General features: G+C 36.9%; 1 long non-coding RNA gene across 1 annotated transcript in view; it reads left to right on the top strand.

Annotated features, from left to right (window-relative positions):
• LOC142602323 (uncharacterized) overlaps nt 1-17,817 on the top strand; it is a 48,870-nt gene extending 31,053 nt beyond the window's left edge. The window contains exon 4 of the long non-coding RNA XR_012836022.1: nt 17,723-17,817. This is a non-coding gene — a long non-coding RNA (uncharacterized LOC142602323). The remainder of the gene's footprint in view (nt 1-17,722) is intronic.
• The last annotated feature ends 666 nt before the right edge of the window (nt 17,818-18,483 follow it).

Here is an 18,483-nt window from a genome sequence, read left to right as displayed (position 1 = left end):
AGCTTTACGATTACAGCTATTACTTTCACACAATTTCAAAGATGAGTTCCAAAAAGGTCTGTGTTTAGTCTCCAATGAATGAGAAAGTTCGCTACTCTTACTGCAAATGCTCTCATCTTTTCCAAATAATTTCTGTGTGAAGTAAAAGATGTGCCTGAGCAGTGGAGATGGCAGCAGCGTATGCTACGCTTTAGCTATGACTAGAATTTGCAGAGAAGTTCTCTGTGCAAACAAACCAGGCTGAACATCCTTTCACTTGAGCAACATGCCCACAAAAAGGCAGGATAACAGAAGGAATCTGTGTCCCCTGTGTCTGTGCTCCCTGCTTAGAGACACATGTGTATCCCTACAGGAGCAAAGCTGAAGGAGTGAACTTCAAAGTTCTTTCCTTTCATGAAATGTTTCCTGTTGTATATACTAACTATTCCTGTTCTTTATATATCACTAAAACAGGTTGGTGAATAATATTTAATTAAAAAAAAAAGTTGTCAATATTGGACTATCACTTCTTGATATTTTTGATGTTGGTTTATTTTAAATTAGTTTCTAAGTTTAGATGTTTAGGCATTTTAGAATTAAAATTCTTTAGAATTTTAAAGAAACATTAATTCTATGGGATTTTCTTTATTTGAAGGTAGTAATGAGACTTGTCGTATGGTTGTGAAAAGATTTTTAGGTAATTCCAATCTAAAGACTGGAATCACAACTGCATTGTGTCTTTATCGTTCTTAATACTTGTACAAAATTGGTACGTAAGTCTGTCATCTTAGAGAAGTAGGAATTTTACACATACCTCCTTCAGGTACAAATAAATCTGCAAAGAACAAAGCATAGGAAATTCAGTTTCTAGTTGTTTCATGTCCTTTAATAGCTTTAGCATGTGATATGCAAGTTCTCTGGCTGTTTTTCAGAAGAGAGGAGTTGGTAATGGCAGTGCCCTGGCCAGATTCCAGTGGGGAACTCCAGAACTCCATCTGCCAAACTCCCTCCCACGGTTACAGATGGGTAACTTTCTTGCCTAAATAAAGCATCCACCCACTACAGACTCTCTCGTATGTATAAGTAGATGCAGTATGCACAGGTTCAGTGACTTCATGTCTATAAGTAATCTCTTTATTGTGACAACACAGCAGCTTCTTGTTGTGTGTTACATTATGACATGGATGTTTGACCAAATTTTCTGAAATGCTGAATTTCCCCCCCATCTTTGAGCAGGTGTATTTTAAGAACTTGCAGGGGAATTGATTGACACATTATCCATCATGTATGTACACAACAGATATTTTGACTTTGGAGAAAATTTTAGTCTCAAGTTCAGTACTAAGGAGGAAACTGGCAGAAATATCTTCTGTAACAATGTCTAGAAGTATCAACCACAGTATGAAGTATTGCAATATATGAGCTGGCAGTCTTTGTGGGAGAAAGCAAAGAAGAGAAGGCCTGGCATGTCTAAGCCTGAGGATACTGGAAAGAAGGAAACTTCTCTTTCCATCCAGGAGCAGGATTTAGGTTTTGCAGCAGACTTTGATTTTTGAAGACATTCTTTAAAGAAATAGTCTTTGTAATTTTACCTACAGGAAATCTTTATATTGCTTCTCATGCAGAAACCAAAATATGTGTCTTTAGCAGGATATGTCTGAGCATCTTTTCCAGCCCTGGATCTTGTCTTTTCTTTGCTTCTAAACTGGCTCCTTTGAACAAGAGAAAATAAGAAAGCAGCTGTACAACAGCCTCCTAGGAAATGTTGTAATTTTCAGAGAGAACCCCAAAGACAATGTTTTTCTCAGTGAAAAGAAAAAAAAGGGAGTGTACTTCAACACAGGTGTCTGATTTGAAAGACGTTTGCAGATGGTTGTGTGAGGCAATGTTAGTCTGACATGATGAATATCCTGGACCAACAGTTGCATTACTTCATTTTTGCTGTCTACTACATAAACCATAGAATTTAAACCACTTTATCCTGACCATTATTGTTATGTATATGGTACATGCAGGCATTTTCTGATACCCCAATAAGTTACAGGCATCTTTATTTGACGGTGAAAGTCTATTTAAGTTTACTGTTTAAATGTATGTTTCTGGTGTAACAGGAATCGAACAATTACAGAACCATCACCGTGCTGCTGCTTCTATAGTCTTGGCTCAGAATTGAATACAAGTGAGGGAAAATAAAGTTCTTAATCTCTAATTTCTAATAGAATTTATTTTCCCATTTTCACCAAGGTTTAAGAAAGCAGTTGCTCTTTAGAAGTCACATTTGAAAACAGATCTTTTTGGCAAATATACTTCTGGTGCAGCTGTATGTTGATATTCTCATTCTGTTGTGAAATTGATTAAGAAATAGCAAATGGTGATTTAATGTTTCCTTGATAATAAAATAGTTATTCAGTATGTATTTTTGTACCTTAACCCCAGATTCATGTTTGAAATTGTTGCTAGACTCCTGCAGAATGCAATAATTTATAAACTCTTGCCAATTGTCAGGGAGACGTAGACTGTTTGAAATCTGGGCATCTCAGATGCAAGCAGGACTTTTGACTTCCACAGTGGTAGGATTTCACCCTTGGATTATGCCAAGAATTCCCTCTTGAGGTACCTGAAAGCTTCAGTAATTTCTCTTTTTCTCTTGGGAAATAAGAAGTCATTTCAGGCTTATGTCAGAATCCACCTGAGTGGGTATGGAAGCAAGCAAGTTCTAAAATCACTTTAAATTAAAAATCAGGCTAATGATAGTTTGTGTTCCCTGTAAGCTGCACTTCTTGGTATCCAAATATAGCTTTAAAATAAAGTATCTGGCCGCAAGAAAGGATTAGTACCATCTTATGATAAATATGATTAAATAGAATAATCTATTTGAAGTTTCTCTGGAATTTGCCACTCCTATGTTTGTACATGTTTAGCTACTCCTGGAGGAAAGTAAGCAAAAGGAATTTTTCTGAGATTTGTATTTGCAAGCTTCTTTTCCAAGAACCAATGATTTTAATTTATTTGGACAATAAGAGAATCTATGCCCTTTTTCTATATTTTATCATATTGCTGACAAACAAAATCTTGTGGCATTTTATCAACAAACCTGGAGAAACTGTCAGTCTTGTAATGCAGTAGAAGATCAACCAGTTGGGTGTATGGTTTATGTTCTGAATCCTCAGTAAAACAAGTGGGTAGAATACACAGATTGAATTTACATTCTGAAACTTAATTTTGTGGTGAGGGGAGGGAAAGGACATACAAGGGCTATCTTCTAAGTAACACTCACATGGAAAAAAACCTCATGCTAGAATATATCAGTTTAATCTTCAGGCTTTGTGACATATACTAGGCTGTGGATTAGGGTCTTAGCAGAAAATTACCACAAAACTTCATGTGAAAATATGGGGGGTACATGACATACAATGAATGTTTAGGGAGTTGTATACTATGGTATTTTGGCAAAAGATGGCACTAAGTGACATGATAGGTCTTCTCCTTCCTTCGTTTTGATGATTGATTGATTCCTTGTATCCCCAGGACCCTCGTTTGAACAATAATTGTTGTTGTGGAAATCACAAGGTGAGCAGTGAGCGATTCTGTAAGTGATTGGTAGCACAGCGATTGTCTTTGGTACAGAGGTGGAATTTTGTGACAGCTAGAGCTGTCATAGCTGTAGGCACATTTAAGGGTTCATGAGACTGTAACTGTTTCCTTGTTAGGGTATACTGCCCTGATACTTCATTCACTATATACATATTCGTGTGTGCGTGTACATATGTATGTGTAGAGTAAATGAATTTTGTGAATGGAGAATTCTAATTTGGCAGTACGTTAACAAAATGATTGAGGATTAAAGGGATTCTGTCAAGATGGTTAGGCCTCAGATTTTATTTTTTTTTCTTAAATCAGATATGTCTTGTGAGATATGTCACATTGATAATGCTAAAAAATAAAATTATCTTTTTTGAGAACAGACTCAGTATGGACAGGTGTAGATCAAGCTGCTAATTTACTCATCCTAACTCAGACAACTCTAAAGTATGTTTCAGCCTCTAGGACATGTTTTGATGGATAGTTATGACAGTTTATGTACTGATAACACTTGTTCACTAGAAAATAATTTTGAAACCATAGATCACCTATGTAGTCATCCTACAATTTAACTTTTGGTCATTGTTGGGGTGGATTAAATTTGGATTAGAAGTCTACCAGTCAAAAAACTAACATTTTTGTTACCAAAACTGTCTCCTCTTGTCTCCCCCAAATTGCTTTATTTAAATACCTAAATAAGCTCTCACTTTTCTTTTACCAAAATTAAGAAAAAATATCTATAATTTAGAAAATCAAAATAATCTTGTGCAGGGTTATGAGAACTGGAAAGTCAGGCTGGTGTGCACAAGGTGAGTGGCTTTTGTACAGTAAAGAGTAAATGCGTTTAATAGCATACTATGAAAAATTCATGCAACCTTAAAAATTCAGTCAGGTTGCTGGTGTCTTTTTTTACAATGTAGGTAAATGGGCTGGCTGCTGGCATTATCAGCTGAATTACACAGACACCATGGTAGCATGTAGACCTCATGTTTACTGTAAAACGATTTAATAAAACTTGCAATTCTTAGTTATTTCTGCTGCTCTTAACGCTATAATAAGCAAATGTACATCTTTCCACCCTCTTGACTGGCTACAGTGTTTGTTTTTTACAGTGGAAAACTTGATGGCTGATGATGAATCATGTGGCCAGCAACAACTGGCCTTGTCTGGAATGATATAACTGGCAGTCAGATGTAAAAGGTAGTCATTATCTGAGTAATGTTAAAATTACAGTATTTCTAAACCAAAAAATTCAAACGTCACAGTAAAATGTTTTATAGTGAAAAGGATACTCAGTCTTTTTCAGTATCCCCTAATTTAATTTACACGGTGCTAATAGCTATTCCACATCTCTGTAATTACACTGCAGCTACTCACCGTGCAACTGAGCTTAGTAGATAGATGCTGTGCAAACCACAGGACAAGAATGGTTCTGTTGTTCTCATAGTGACTAGGGCATGATGTGAAATTCAAAACTTGTGGATTGCCAGGAAGCAATCTTTGTACTGCTTTTAATACAGAGAATCCTGAGAATATTTAATATTTGTGAGAGTAAGTCTGATGTGAGAGACTTCTGTTGATTAAGCCTTTCCCTTGGTTATTGCTGGGGCAAATAAGGGGACTGGCAGCAGGGAAAGCCTCTGTGGATTCCTAAGGCAGTTCTGTGTCCAGTCCGGTATGCTTCAGCATCTTGTCCTGCACTTGTAGCCAATCCTGACTGTGGGGCAGAAAACAGAGGGTCTGCCCTCCCAGACCCCCAAATCCATCTTTCTGAGCCACTGCTGATGAATCACTCGTAGCAGAACTGCATCATAAGATAGCATGGCGTGCTCTACATTTAAGACTTTCAACACAGTTCTCTGAAAATTATCACAAAATGATGGCTCCTTTGCTATTTGACACGGACAGGGTTATTCTTTCATATGCAAGCTCTTTCTTCTGAGGAACAATAGACATGTTGTGTCATATTTGCCATATAATTTTACTACCATGTGCTATATTACTGCATAATTAACTTTGAGTTGCAGTTTTGGACATGTTCATGATGTGCTAAGTTCAGAATGATCTATATTTAGGAAGTGCAATGGTTTTGAGAATAGTTTTTCAAACTTTTTTGGCATATTTCTCTCTGTTGAAAGGCAGGGCTTGCAGCAGGATTGGGCTTTGAAATAGGTTTGTGCAGAATTTAGCACTTGCTGAATGGAAATTTCATCCTTAGCACCATGAAATGGCAATGGGTCCATGAGTACTGAAGAGGCACAGTGTACTTTTTTTTTTTTTTTTTAAGGCTATGGAGAGCATTTCTAGTGGACCAAATTTAAAAATTTTACTGCCACTGAATAAAACTATTAAAAACTTTAATTAAGATCCATTCTTATTCTGCTCCTCAAACTAGAAATACAAAGTGCTTCGAAGCACTGTTAAATCATTTACACATTGTGTTGAGTCACATCCTGCCCCTTTCTTAAGGGAAGTGAACATCAGAAACATTAGATTTTATGCCAGCAATTGTATGTTTAATGTGAAACATTTGGCCTTAACAAACCCCATTTTCTTGCTCGTGCTGATTTTGCAGACTGGTAACTCCAATTATTTCAGTGGCACTAGTGGTATTTCATCTTGGACAGCAAAGCTGTGTTCATAGCGGGTAAAATACCATCTTCTGAAAGATTGGAAGATTCCAAAAGTTTGGGGAAAAAAACCAAGAGTTTTTCATTGTCTACTCTCGACAAAGATATCCATAATTTCTGCACTAAGCTTTTTATGGTAGCTATGCAAGATAGTATGAATTCATTAATGCCTGAATATTGGAGGTTGTTATCAAGAGAGAGCTCAAAACAAATAATTAGTGTAACTTTATTTTATTGACATTGGTAATTAGTCACAACAATTACTGTCAGGTTCTGTAGGAGTTTTAGGGACAGAAATAAAATTAATATTTTTTCTGTGTCTGTGCATATTATTCTGCAAAGAGCTTTTTTTTTTAATGAGACAGAGCTAACAATTTTTCTGTCATTAACCAGACCAAAATGTTGCTTAGCAAGATGACTTTTAGTTAAACTCCTGAATGGTTTCATGATTGCCTTGAGATTGCTAATAACTTTTTATCACATGGAGTACAATGTTATTAATAGTGAAGAAGATAATGAGAACATTGTAACACAAATGTCTTGTTCAAACAGGAAATTAAAAATGGGAAATGTTAATGCTGCAGTAATCTGTAAAGTGAGTTGTTCAGGGTAGATCCATCCTGATAGAAGTAGGCTTCCAAAGAAAAAAGATGGGAGCGGGGAAAGACTATTTTAGCGAATTTGATGAGAGGTCCCTTTTCTTGAAGGTGGAGGGATGCTCCTTTATTTTTGAAAAATTGCTAATTGCTCTGAAAAGTCTACTCCAGGAGGAGGGCAGGAGAAACATTCAGCAGAGTGCCCAGCGCACAGCAGCTGACAAAGCAGGAGGTGACACTGCTCTGCTTCCCTTTTTGCTGCAGGAGAATCTCTCCATCTCCTCCTAGAGAAAGGGTCTGTGCCCAGATGTTTGTTCCAAACCTTTCCTTCTAGTCATAGTGTAATATTTCCCTTAGCATTCAGGTTTTGATTGCTTGAATGAATTTTATATATATTTCTATATAGTTTTATCAACAGTGTTGATAATTTGGACGCATAGTTTAGAGTTTATACCAATGCTCCAAACAAATCCCTATTAACAAAGTATGGACTGTGATAAAGGCACAGGGGAAGCAACACCTAATAGTATCTTGCTGGGGAGTACAATACGTGGGCCCACTGCTGGTGTGAAATTAGTACATGCTTCTCCCAGCAGGCTATTTTTTATTGTCACCCTTATGAAATTTGGCTATAAACAATGTTGAAGGGAGTAAAATGAAGAGAAATAAGTTGATAGGTGAAATATCCAAAAACATCTCATAGTAATTACAGAAAAGCTTGAAACATGTGTTAGGTTTCTAGAAGAACCTAAGAAAAGGAACTTGAAGGCAAATAAAAAGACTGGAATGAAGAATAAATAATTTTTCCTAGTTAAAAATATTTACTCTCATATTACAAATAAACGTAGAACTGGTGCATAAATGCAGTAATTGTCTGTGATAGCTTTGAATTGCCATGTAATTTGCTTTTTAAAGATGTGTATAAGCTTTGCATTTTGACCATATTTGCTTAGCAAAGGTGTTTAATTAGGCTATGGAATGAGACTGCCACACCATTTAAAATTTTATGTGTACTTTTTACGTCAAGTAGCATGCAAAAGTACCTATTCCAATTTCTTCTTTTTTTGATTATGTTAAGTTGAATACCAGATTTATACATCTTAGAAATGTCAATTTCTAAGATAGAAAGTAGATTTCAAAAAGCACCAGCTGCACTGATTCTTGAAAACATTGAAAAGATAGGGCAAAATGAATGAGCTTTGCCTCCCCAGGGAACTTGGAAAAAAAAAAAAGAGCTCTTTTTTTAGAAAGCTTTGTGCCTTTATAATTGGGGCCACTTTCAAATATTCAAAATATAGTTCTTCATCCCTCATCTGTTTCTTCTTCAGTTCCTTTTCTTGGACATAGTTGTGGAGAAGCATAACTGCTCTGAAATGCCAGACTACTTTGTTAGGAATATAAATGATGACAGATGCAACTATTTTTGGGAATGCAAACTGCTAATCCATGTCATTGTAAAAACATATGGAACTCAATAATGGATTTTTTTTTTTGTACATGGAAATGAATATGTCTAATTGTTCACTTGTGATTGTGTTTGAACCGAGTCTTAAGAACTCAGGGCAATCGGACTTCCCAGGAAACTGTGCTACCCCGAAACCAGAGCATTTAAATCTGAGCTGTGAAGTCAATTTTGCCACAAATTTCTTAAGTAGGGTTGCAATTAGAAAGAATGTTTCCTGAGGTGGGAAAAAAGTCTGTATGACCCAGATGAATGAGTTTGGTCTAATTTTCTGAAATGCAAACAAAGAAGCATCATTACGTGTTTTATAGCTATTCAACAATTTTTGATGCTGTCCCAGAAGAAATATCTTGATTGAATGGGAAACTTGGGCATATAAAGTGGCTACGCTGGTTACCATTCCCCAGTTGCTATGTAGGACCACTGTTTTGTTAAAAAAGGAATACTGAGATGTCGGTGAATGACTGTGAATTTCCATATGACTTGCCTCAGATTCTTTATTTGGCACAAGGTAGTTTCTAGCTGCCTTTTTTTTTTTTTTTTTTTTTCCCCTGCCCCTCTCAGCTTCAAACCATCATTTGATAGTACTTCAAGACTGGACTAAATGGAGAATATTTATCATTAGACTATGAGTGTATAGTGGAATTTCCAAAATACCTTTTCTGAATTTTATTTTGTTAAATGACTTAAAAGGCACATTTGTAAAATTATTTGAAAATTAAATAAGTGGAAAACCAGTTTCATTTCCTCCATTCATATTTGCTTTGCAGAACTCCGAAATATAAGAAAGGAACAGACTCTGAGTTGAAAGCCTAACACCTAAATAAGTCTATTGCTTTGCAAATCTGTTTGTATACAGTTGTCTACAGTGTGGATGGTATTTTAAGCTTTTTATTATTTTATTTTTTTTTTAATTTTTTAATTTTTTTTTAGTGCCTTACCATTGTCTGAGTATATAACCTTCCTTTTGCAAAGCACACATATGATAGTGGTAACTTGGATATTGGAAAAAAATTTTAAGTAGTGAGAGAGAAACATAGTTCAAGCTGGCATTAGATTAGCTATTTATAGTTAACAACCCCACTAAAAAACTCACCCTTCCAAATAGCCTGTTTCATGTAGAAAGCTCAATGGTTAAATTAATCACTCTTGTGTTTTCCTTGGATGCTTTTCTTCTGTCTTTAAATGTAACTAATAACTTTGGGAAACATAAGTTGCTTTGCAGCCAACTCTAAGAGGTTTTTCATCCTTAGACCCTCCCAGCTCCTTTGCAGTCTGTTTTCGTTTCTTTAATTGCTGTTTGGTGGCATCCTTACATACCTTCTCTGTTAGTTTCAAACCCTTGTAGCTGGATTATAAATGTTTGCTAAAACCATTAGTAGTGGTTAAGTGCCCTTGATTTGGATACAATTAAAATATATTTTATCATATATAGTTCCTTATTTTGTCTGTAAGGATCAGGATGTCTTCAAGCTATTCTACCATGCTGCTGCTGTTTAACGACTCTGGACTTCTTGCCAACCTCCTGGTAGGCTATCAGTAATCCAGATAGCTTAATGAACTCCAGAAACATGTACAAAGATTTACATCAAGTGTCTGCTTTTTTGCAAAATGAAAGTTCAGAAGTGTGGGGGTTTGGGGTTTTGTTTTTTTTTTGTTGTTTTTTTTTGGTAGAGCATCTAGAAAATTCTAATTTTTACTTTCCCTGAGTGGAAGGAATTAAACTTTGTCTGACTAGAAATTTACAGCAGTGGAGGATATTTTCTCTTTGATTTATTGTTCCAGCCTGCTGGAACAATATGCTCTTTTAAACTAGTTTGTACCAGAGCTTTAAATGTTAACTACTAGGGCCAAACAGGCATCTCCAAGTTGAAAGAAACAGTTAAAGTTGGATGCTTCTTAAAAATCAACAAGATGAGATCGATCAGTTCAGGTTGTGGCTTGGAAGCAATTGAGTTTGTAAAGAAGGCTGAAAATTAACTGGAAAACTCTTCTGTCTGCAGTGTTAGCATGAAAGGTGTGGCTTGGAAATTCAGAGTTAGCAGGGAACAAGGAACCCCAATGCATTTTATTTCTCAGAAAGACAGCAACACTTGATTCTTATTCTTGGGGAATCCTACTTCATATAAATTATTTTAAAAATTTAAAAGGAATCACTTCTCGAAAGATCTACGTAGTGATTTTTAACATGTACCATCTTTTTTTCTTAATACTGTGCAAACTAAGACATAAAGTTAGTGACTTGCCAAAGTGTAGTGAACCGACAAGACAACCCAAAATAAAATCCCAGTGTTCTGATACTGAATAGTGCTCTGTTTCTTGTACTGTGTTTACACAGAGATGCTTGCACTGCAATTGTACCAAAAACTGAACTAACAGAAGTTCAGAATTCTATATTAATTTATTTAGTTTCCGTTTATTACTACATTTAATGTATTGGATCAAATGTTCATAGCTAGTTCCTGGGAAAAAGTTGCAGGAACTACAAATAACAGTTTTCACCTTTTGAACTCTATCCTTCTTGGTGTCCTGACATGATCTGTGAGATACTCATCTTTAATTAAACTAGTATGGCCATTCCTAAGTCTGTGAGAACAGTCATAAAAAAAAAAAAAAAGTACCACAGTCCCTCTCCCTCCCTCAACTTTGCTGAGTAAAATGCTGTCTATGCAGACATTAGTATGCACAGCTGAAGGTTAAAGAATTTTAAAATACTTCACAAGGAGCAAGAAAGATGAGTCATCCCTGATTCATTTAATTACCTGGTTCTCCTTAGTCTTGTGGTGTTCCACATCTCACTAGCTGTATGGTCAAATTTTTGGCAACCTATCTACCAGTGAGTGTAACAGGCAGCTTCTTCTTTCCCTGAAGTGAAAATACAGCTGTCGGGATGAAAGCAGGCAAGTTTGCATTGGCCCCAAACCATGTCTTAAATGACATGGTTTAAGTCCCATGAATGTTTGTCCACTAGAATCAGAGGATTGACTTGCTGTCTGCTGTGGAAGCAAAATATTTGATTGGTTAGAATCTCCTGTTAGACGGCCCGCAGCTGCTTCCTTTTATTATGTGTGGCTGCAAATGCGAAAAGGCATCTCGTCTACAAGTATAGGTGGGAAGAAATTCCATCAGATGATCAAATTTCTCCAACCTGTATATCTTAGGCAAAGTTTTCCGTGGAAGCACAGTTTCATGGCATAATCAGTTAGTGATGGGCTTAAATCATGTTCGTTTTAAGATCAGAACCCTTAAAGCTGTAGAAAAGTTAAATTGGCTTTCCAGGTTAAAAATGAGGCAGATTGAAGTGATATTCTATTTTAAAAGAATTAATAGTAGTATCAGGGAACAAGAAGACGATCTATGGAAAAATGTTTGTCAAATAATATAAAAGTAAATATAAGTAATACATATTAAAAATCCCTTACATATTTGTCAAGAAAGAGAAATTAAATTTGTTTTTACAGAATGATTTCATGTAACACAACCATACAGCAGGACACAAATTCAATGAAGTGGCAGTGTAGAAAGTATTGTGCAATTGCTACATTTTGTATTTACATGATGGACAGATAGATTTCTCTGCCTGGAAATGCCTTTAATAGAATTGCTTCCTCTGTACGTGCCATTCAGGTGACATGTCTAGAAAAATAGACAAACATAAAAAGTGCCCACAGGGAAATCCTGGAAATCCTGGAAAGTTTTCCACAGGAAAATGCCCACAAAAGTTGGGCATGCTGGTGGAAGAGCAGCCCACGTTACATCCTCTTATATTGTAGTCGCAGGGCAGAATCATTCATCGCTGTTTTTAAAGAGCGATATGACTGAATTGCAACTCTCCTTCTATATTAGGATACCAAGTATAATGAGGTAAAACTGAGGGTTGCATGAAAGAGATTTGTTTACTGTCAATTAGACTTGCAGTGACTGAATACCATTAACATAGCAGAAAACTGAATGTGGAAAGAGTTCCAAAGTAAAGAGAAACTTGCTTGGTTTATACTGTTCCTCAACCTGTGTGGGTTCCTGCTCACCAGAGAGCATCCACAGAAGCTTGGCAATGCAGGAAATGGTGCATAAATCATTACTGCAAGGTCAGTAAATTCCCTACTGGAAGTTAAAAGTTATTTGTGATCAGAGAGAAGCAGTAAAAACTATCAAATAGAGGCTGTAGAATTCAAATAAAATTTGAACAAGCAGACAGATTTTCTAACAAGATTTGCATGTTTCTACTTTGTATTAATAAAGGCTAATTTTATATTTGCTTGTTTGGTCTTTTCTGGAAATGAGAAGTATAACCATTAATGTGGGAACTATTTTTTATTTTTTTTGTTAATGGGAAGCTTTTACTTTCTGTATTTGTACTGAGTGATACTTCAGGTAAACCTGTAAGACTTCACGTGTGAAACTTGACTGCTGTCCTCCTACTTTTCTGCCAGCATGCTCCTGGTACTGTAGCAGCTCTGATTCATAACTCCTTTATGTAGATGGATCTACCATATGGGCTTTTGGAGCGGGAGAGGAGCAATAGCGCTGCAAAGCTCTTGGGCTCTGCGTGTCACCTACTTACATCCCTGCATGCAGCTGCAGTTACACAATCCTGTGTTGTGAGCAGGGATGCAGCATGTTCCTGTTAGGCTGGAGAGGTGTTTCACCATCAGGTGTTCCCAGATGGTTTGATGAAGTGCATGGTGCCTAAGAAGCTTATTCGAGGAGTCTCATTTAATTCGGGACTTGTGATTAAGTGGCCTGACTAGCTCCCAGTTACCTGCTCGTGTTATGTAAAGCTCACTTCATTTCTGTATCACAGAGCTGGTAGGACCTTGACAAAGTCTTGGGTAATAGCTTTACCACTCCATAGCTAAATCAATGGATCATGGAAGGAACTAAACAGTTTACTTTCTGCTTCAGCTTTCCTCTGGAGACTAATTAGTGTGTGTCCTGCACAACTGACAAATCATAGCATTTTTCCACTGTGGACAGAGTCACTCTGAGATCAAGAGTCAGGTCATTCCTTCCTGCTCTGGGCGTATGAGTATTTATGGCCACATCGAGGTTTGTAGGCATGCAAATTAATTTCATATTTTTCCTTGTCTCTTCTTTCCTCCTTGTTCTTATTTGCACCTTCTAGCTTACTCTTTCACTTACGTGTGACTCAGGATAGTGCCTACGGCCTTCATCTGATTTCCAAGGAATGGTGTTAGGATGCTTGTCCTGGTTCCAAGTCTTCTTCCATCACTAGCTCAAAGAAGTGAATGGCTTTTACATTATAAATGTAATTGAAATAGAAGCCCTGAGCGGTATTGAGGACAGGGGTACTTTTATATAGAGGATAGTATGCGGGCTTTTTTATTTCTTTTTCAAGACATGTAACCAATAGTACTAATCATCCAAAAACATTGGTTTTGCATATTTTGATCTTGCGCATTCAGGAAAGATAGTGTACCTAATGTAATGAATGGTCTTAGCTCTGATTTTGCATACTGCTGGCCTGTTCTTTTAAGCTTTTCCTGTTTGGTTTTTTTTTTGTGTGTGTGTGTAATGGTTTGACTTCACCTCTGGACCATCAACTGCATTATCATGCAAATTAAGTATTTGAAGTTTTCTACACAGGCAAACTGATGAAACTTTCTTATCCTATCAGTTTGCATTGGCAAACTTCGGTCAAGAGATTGCCCATATTCCATCCGGATTGGATGTCATGACAAATCACAATAATAATGCATTTTTCCCACTGGTTTCCAATGTATCATCTGTGACCTTTTATATGCAGTTCTTAGTTATTGTTTGCTTTCCCTTCAGTTAATTGCTAATCAGTTCATGTCAGATTTTTGGATGTTATGTTATGCTAGAAGCTATCTTCCAATTGTAACAAAAATAATTTTAAAAGTTTGATAATTATTATGGAGATCTCTGGCAATAATCTGAGAATCTTTAGCCTACATCTAAGTCAAACTCTATTGTGGATATTGATAAGTGGATTGTAAGTCTCTTTATTTCTTGAAAAGCTCTTCATTCCAAAGAAACTTTGACTTTTTACATGTTTTGTGGCTCAGTTTTACTAGAACTAATTGAGGTTATAGTACTAACTGACTTAATTATCACCTCTATTACCATATAAATTAAGAACTTAGATACAAAGAGGAGACTGAAAGTTGTCACTGAGCAGCAAGTATAGATTATGGGCTCAATTAGACTTCTCATAATACTGAACTTATTAATAAAAGTGAATCAGGATCAAGGGGAGAGAGAAACATATTTTTGCTAATGTGTGTCTGAGTTTCTCTACTGCAAAAGTAGGTGGCTGACTAGTCCATGTGGATTGATAACAACACAGTACTGTTCTGGGGATTTTCACACACGCATATATTCAAGGTAATGAAATTGACAAAGCTTTTGTGTGGAAATTGTCCCATAAATGAGTAAAGTGACTAGTTCTGGGCACCATACAAATGTAAGGAAAGAAGTGTTATTTAAATCAGCATGTTTGTTCAGTGGTTTTCTCTGCTGCAATACTTTCCTTGCAGGAGAGCAGTACTGAGAAATGGGATGCAAGACAGGCAGTTCTGAGTAGCCTCCCTTTTTTGCCTCTCCCCCTCCTGTCTCTTTTTGAAATACAAAAAAAAAAAAAAAAAAAAAAATCACTGGTAGCAAAGTTTGAAGCTCACTGTGCATTCACCATACTATCTGTAGTGGAGTGTGCTTCTTTCTCCCCACAGTCTTGCTTTTCTCTGGGAAGTGTGATTAAAGCTTTGGAGAGTTGTCTTTGGAGAGAAACATTCAGTAGGGAGGTAAGGAAAGGTTTAAAACAGGGTGAGATTCTGCTATCCTTTGGTGCCTTTCCCCTGCTTGTGGCATATTAAGCTTGTTTAACTGTAGTTAACCACTATACAGTACGTGGATATGTGGTGAACTGGTATGTGGGTACCAGTTCACTGCGTAGAGTTGAAACTTTTAGGAAGGATAAAAAAATCAAGGAAAAAGTGTTAGGCTTGGAAAGCTGGAGTTTTTAGTATGCATTTGGGCAGAAAAGAAGAAATCCTTGTCCATTTTCCAAGTTGTTCTACTGATTTGTCTGTGTGTTGGGAGAGGCAAAATAGTTCTATCCTAGACAGTTGCAAAAGCATGAAAATTAGGGAATAAATACCATTGCACAGTATTATAAAGCAAGTTATAGAATTGGCCCAGGTATGCAAATATTTTCAAAGGTAATTTTGGGTAGGTATAAATGTACTGTGTCAGGGAAATAGGACCACTTTTAAAATACATATTTAAAGGAGTGTGACCAAGCACAAGGAGTGTCCACACAAACCGTCTTTCCTTTCAACTTTGGCAGTTTCACGTAATCTTGTACTTAGGCAACATAATCTTTATGCTGAGCCACTTTGGTTGACATTGTTTGCTTGAAATACCTGTGGAAACCTCTCAGTTCAGCAACAGCAACTGTGTCATAGTCTTTGAGGTGACATGATGCATCTCAGAGTGACATGTTCACCTGGATGCAGTTGAAGATTTTTTGAGATAAGATTACTTCTACTTTTTAAAGGAAAATTATCAAGGCAAAAGGTTTGCAATTATTTTAGTTGCTTTAAAAAATATTATTTTTATATTTTGCATGTCCTCCAAAGATGAAAAAGCTTTGAAGTCTCATTTTTAGCTATTATTAATACCTTGTGTTTTAAACCATGTTGCTTTACTTTGTAACTATCTCTTCACTGGATGTTAATAAACAATTGCAAAAAGGGAAAGGCTGTAGTTGTTTTCTCTCTCGTTTGCTTTTTCTCTCATTTTCACTCTTTCTCACTTTTTTTCTTTTTAAATAATGTACATCTACCAGGTTAATTAAAAATAAGGATTCCTTTTCTGGGCAAGGAGTAGACCATGTGTTAAATCTGAGAAATATATTGGACATCCTTTCACAAGGTTTGTATCTCATTTCTGCAAATTACAAAACGTATTTTTATTTCCTCAGAGCTTTCTTGAAGTCAGGAATACTTAGCCAATGAGTCAGAACCTCTTCACATTTCGCCTTTTAATAGTTTTCCAGTTGCAATGGTTGTCTGTGTTATTTTTTCTAAACCCCATAAATGTAAAAAAAAAAAAATCCAATTAAGTGAAAACAGACTGAAATGTGACTCATCCTGCTCGTCAGGGATTGGTTTGCTGATGTAATTTTGCTTTGTATAGCCAAAACCTGGGAATAGTTATAACTAGTCTAAGACGATGATATTTTTTTTAAGAGTATTGAGATTTGATTTAGTTGAATAGAAAAAGTTTACTTTCTTTCAGTCCTCCTATTATTAAGTAAACTTGAGCACTCCCCAAATTAGTCCTGCACTCCTGAATGTCACATGAACCTCTTAATAGAACTTACAAATCCAGTGGGGAATTTTTGAATAAAACAGCAGCTTTTATAATCCATCAAGAGGGACTCCTAGTAGGTGACTGTGCAGCTGTAGTAATCTCATTGTTCAGGGCAAAGTGAGATTCTGCTTAGCATAATGCTGAATTTCCAACTTCCCTCTGGTTAAGAGACAGAAAAAAAAAAATGTCGCATTGCTTAAGAAATGCACAGGAAGTTAACTTTTGAAAAGTTATAATTTTTTTTGGTTCCAAAATTCCTTAGCTCACAATCTCTTTGCTTTATTATTTTATTAGCCTTGCTGGGAAAGCAGGCTTAAATTCTTATGGAAAAAGGGGAGGAGGAGGAGGGAGGAGCAAATAGATTAACATCTGAGAGCGAATTTACAAAGCTGTGAAATAAAAGCAGCTTTTGGGACACTACTGTGAAGTGAGTCACGCATTTGGTTAGGGACTCATTGAAGTAGGACTCCGTAAAGGAGACAGCAGGCTGCTGAGGGATGGCCTGGAGGGAGAAGGAAGGGAGAATGCTTGGCCATCTGATGAAAAGGGGAAACCTCAGGCATGTCTGCTGCTTGAAGAAGATGGGATACTGAAGTGGGATGATTTATTTCATGTTTCTCACCTTTCCTAACCTGGTCAGAATTCTCTTCCTTGGAATTTGCAGACCTTTGAATGTCCTAAGCCTGCGCAGAGGAGGTGTCTTTGGAGCAGTAAGCCTTGGCTCTGTGCTGGCCCAGGTGCATTCACAAGGAAGGCACATGCCTCCTTTCTCTCTTTTCCTCAGCCCTTTTCCTGCATGCCTCCAAGGTGGAATCTTGCCTCATGTGCGCTCACTTTTACATGCCTTATTCTCCAATCCTGTACCCTCCTTAGCCAGGACATTAATCCACGTCCTGCTCTTTCCCTGGCCTTTTACCATGCGTCCCCATATGGCATGGAATACAAGTTGAAGTCATTTGTACAGCACTAGTTGTAGAAATAAAAACCACAGTTTAGGAATTGCCCCCTGGCAAAGTCAGGAAGTTGTGTTTCTGTGCCACAGCCTCCTTTGGCAACTGCAGTGCTCTTTAGTGCCTGCCTAGCCAGAAATCAGGACACGTTTCTGCCTCTTTTAGCTGCCACCATTGCTGGGAGCCAGAATGTTGATAAAGCTGGAAAGGACTGGGTGGAGAGTGGAGGGTGAAAGGGAGGTACGCAGTGGAAAACAAGGTATGTCTATGGAAAGTACGGACTGCGGGCACTTTGTGGATGCACACCATCTCCTTGCATCTCATGTATTGTTACACAAAATGTCTCGGGATTCAATTTATACATTTGCAAAAATAACAAATTAGCACAAAGTTCTGAAACTGAATTTCCTGTTCAAGTGATGACTTTCAAAATATTATTACATGATACAACATTGCTCACTAGAGAAAAGACAAATGTTAATTGCTATTCATTAAAGTCACTAAGCTGTTCATACGCTCTCATAACCCTGCAGATCCTGTCAGCTGCCCGATTCATAAAATGGAACACATCTCATTTGCAGAAATAATTGTCTTTGTCAACACTGTGACAGAAAACTTAGACATGACTTAATGTGACCTGGGATTATATTAAGTAATTTTACAATATTGTTAACGAATGGTATAAAAAAGCAATACCACACATTCAGTACTATTTCCTTTACAAAATAATGATATAGCTTACTTTGGGCAAATGTTCAAATACTGTGGGATGGGGCAGGTGGTAGAGGAATGTGAACAGAAATGTTATGGCTGAATATGTAATGTATCATGTGCAGTCAGGTAGGGCAGTAGAGCAAGGTGGACCGGCAGAAGATGGACTATTGTTTCCTTTGTAGTTCACTCATTAGCCTTATGGGAGTGACATA

The sequence above is a fragment of the Balearica regulorum genome, chromosome 6 (assembly GCF_011004875.1).
Source record: "Balearica regulorum gibbericeps isolate bBalReg1 chromosome 6, bBalReg1.pri, whole genome shotgun sequence".
Taxonomy (NCBI): domain Eukaryota; kingdom Metazoa; phylum Chordata; class Aves; order Gruiformes; family Gruidae; genus Balearica; species Balearica regulorum.
The sequence above is the reverse complement of the archived record's forward strand: the minus strand, read 5'-3'. Positions and strand labels throughout refer to the sequence as shown.